Raw genomic sequence first — 3,867 nt, 5'->3', positions numbered from 1 at the left:
AATGTGTTAATCATTATTGCAGACAAGGAATGTGACACACATGGCAAGAGCATGGGCCGTGTAGACCCTACACGATACGTGCAGTTGAAACTCTCGCCCCATATTGGGCATGTTTGCAATGATAGCCTGCCAACCCATGAGCGATTTTTACATCTCTGAGGTTTTTGTCTGCGGTACGTCATGTTGGATGAAACATTTATCACCATGTCACCTGGAGTTCTTGGAAAAAAAAAAACTGTCCTCTTTTTATTAAAACTTTCTCATACCTGGCGACAGTTTCACAGAGAAGCTTGCACACAAAAAGTAGCTGAGCACAGCAAATTCATGCTCACTAAAATAAGGTTACCAGCCAAATTACCATGGCACATGTACAATTTGTGACTGCTGTCCTGTCTTTTATTGCTAAGCAGGATTTTTTTAAGTAGTATTTTCTGCTTGAGTAGCTAGCTAGCTATGAAATTGGGCCCTGAATAAAACTACAGTCAAAAGTTATGAAAGTTTGAAACTTATCAAAATCAGTATAAAAGCCTATGGGAGACTCTTGGGGACCATGGTGGCAGCAGAATTTACCAGGACAATCCAATCATGGAGGTAGACTATTTCCACCTCCATGATCCTTTCAGGTGTGTTTAGATACGGGTGCCTGCTGAGACACACACACAATGGAAAAGTTACCAGGGATGTCTGCTGCCACCAAGTGTTTCAAAGTCTGCCATCAATATTCATGAATGGAAATAATGGGCTAGTTTCCAGCCTCAAATCTGACCACCTTTTTCCATTCACTTATTGTTGTATTTTTTTACTTTATACCAATTTCAAAATACAAAGTTATCCTTATACCTGATTTTACTTGTATTTTGTATGAACATCTCCTGAAAAAAGTCACTAACCATCATTTGAATGTGGCCACTTTATCTGAGAAAGAGTGGAAGTATGTCCAGCAGTTCCAAGCAGGGTAACTGTTACCAGCAGTAACGACCTTGGCTAAATTTCAGAGAGGTGCTTAAAGGCAGTGGACACTATTGGTAATTACTCAAAATAATTATCAGCATAAAACCTCACCTGGTCACTAGTAATGGGGAGAGGTTGATCATATAAAACATTGTGAGAAACGGCTCCCTCTGAAGTGATGTAGTTTTCGAGAAAGAAGTAATTTTCCAATAATTTGATTTCAAGACCTCAAGTTTAGAGTTTGAGGTCTCGAAATCAAGCATCTGAAAGCACACAACTTCGTGTGACAAGGTTTTTTTAATTTCATTCATATCTCGCAACTTCGACGACCAATTGAGCTCAAATTTTCACAGGTTTGTTATTTATGCGGATGTTGAGATACACCAAGAGAGAAGACTATTCTTTGACAAATACCAAAAGTGTCCACTGTCTTTAAAGGAACACGTTGCCTTGGATCGGACGAGTTGGTCAAAACAAAAGCGTTTGTAACCGTTTTTTATAAAATGCATATGGTTGGAAAGATGTTATAAAAGTAGAATACAATGATCCACACAAGTTTGCCTCGAAATTGCGTGGTTTTCCTTCTACTGTGCGAACTAACATGGTCGGCCATTTATGGGAGTCAAAATTTTGACCCCCATAAATGGCCGACGTGTTAGTCGACGAGGTAAAAGGAAAACCACGCAATTTTGAGGCATGTTTGTGTGGATCATTGTATTTTACTTTTACAACATCTTTCTACCCATATGCATTTTATAAAAAACGGTTACAAACGCTTTTCAAAGACCAACTCGACCGATCCAAGGCAACGTGTTCCTTTAAGCGAAACATATTACTTAAAGCAGTGACATTAGAATTACATGTGACATTAGAATTTGGCTAGAGTAATCATTTTCTGGTAAGCACAATTTTGTTGTGCTTGGGTCCTTTTGTGATTAAGCAGCTCTTTGAAATTGGGCCCTGGAGCCAGAAGCATTTATAATATTGCATGAAATTTTCATTGATCAATTTCTTCTTTGTACATTTTGATAACCACCATGTAAAGTTTAAAATCTTAAATACCATTCACTTGGAAGAAATTGCACAAAACAGGAAATGTGGATTTTTTTTAAATTTCTCTAAACATGTAACAACTGCCTAAGAAGCTTAACATGAGATGCTGGGAAATCCACAGTTAACCAACATATTTGTCTTGAGTTTTAAAACTTTAGGAAGATGCCATCAAATCGAAATCATTGTAAATGATTGTTAATTTGTTTGTGTATAAATGATAATTAAATGAATTTAATGGTATGTTCAAAATAAGTATCTTAATGGTTTCATTTGATTCTAGTCACATTTGTACCTGAGGTAAGTCTTAGAACTCAGTTATTTTGCGACATGAAAAGTACTTTGAGAATAAAAAGGAATTGCATACCTCATGATTCATCAGTCACTTCCTCGTTTCTTTTTAACACTCTTGGCTAAAAATTACTCCCCAGGTTTTCAGTTCTTAGAACTCTCACAGTTATGTGTATGGGACATTTAGAAAGTTGAATCTTCATTGATTTCAGTGATTTTTATTCCAGTGTTTTGGCATCTGCCAGGAAAATACATCTTGACAATGACTACAGCAAACTAATAGACCGTATTGAATAGACCGTATTGAATAGACCGTATTGAACACGTGTGCGTGTGTGTGTGCGTGCATGTGCCGTAGAAATCAAACCATGAATGTTGCGTGCTGCGTGCTTCATTGATGAACGCGTTTTCACGCGCATACTGTTTGCCCTATACAGGATGGCAACTTTCATAGCAAAAAGGGGTTATTCAAACGGTCTATTGAAACATCGGGATCAATTAATGACTCGCTGCGTTGCAGTAGGTTATAATGAGAAGTTCCCTCGATCCAGTAAGTGAAAGTCCCTTCCGATTTACTACCTCCACAGAGAATGCTTTATAAAGAATGGTTCTTTTAAGAACAAGGTGGTCTCCCGAGTTCTGAACTTTACTCCGCGTCAGTAGAAAAATTTATAGCAAGTTAAGTTTCTAGTAGATGGCTAAGTAGATAAATGGTGTTACTGCAAACCAAATCAATGATACTTCACCATGCAATGCATCAAAACCCATAGTTTGGAGTCCTTATTGATGATTGCTTAATTTTATTTGCAGTGTGTGACAAAGGTTACAATTGGACCTTTCTCGGATCTGCCCATATGTTGAACAGACAGTACATATTCTCATTTTTCAAAGTCTTGAACATTTGTGTTGAATATTATTGTTATTTTAGGCCCTTGTTTATTAGCAACAGCTATATAAAGGAAAGGTCCATCACATATAAAGGAAATTAAATTCCATTCTCAGTTTTCAAAATCGCTCCACAATATCATATTGAAAAATCCTTGGTGACGTTGTGATGAAAGTGTCTTTCAGGTCTTTTATTTTATAATTTTTTCTTCTGAGGATTTTGTGCACCTTGTTGGCTGATTTGATTTTGATAATTGAAATTAATAGTAAAAGTGGGCTTAAGATTGTCGGCCTTTAATCGGCTTTGACAGTTGTTTTGTAGTTCAGATGCAGACCGAAGCTTTCAGATTTAATCAATATTTGTTGTCTTGTATACTAGACTTGGGCCATTACTCTATGTCCTCTATGTCCTGATAAAGCAAATCTTTTTCACAGAAATGTATATTTCTATCAGAACTCTTCAATAAACAAAGGACAATTACCAGAGCTATTGAATTAGTTACATCTCAAATATAAAAACTGGAATACATGAGTTATATGCCCCCCCTCCCCGCCCCGCCCATGCATTTCCCCAAAGCTCAACAAGACTAGCGCATGTTTATGTTTGCAGGTGGTAAAAATGCGTTATGGGGAAAACCAAGCGTGCGTTGTTACAAGTCTGGTTTCCGCCGACATCATTTCGCATTGGTT

Source organism: Asterias amurensis, chromosome 5 (genome assembly GCF_032118995.1).
Source record: "Asterias amurensis chromosome 5, ASM3211899v1".
Taxonomy (NCBI): Eukaryota; Metazoa; Echinodermata; class Asteroidea; order Forcipulatida; family Asteriidae; genus Asterias; species Asterias amurensis.
This window is presented reverse-complemented; position numbering follows the sequence as displayed.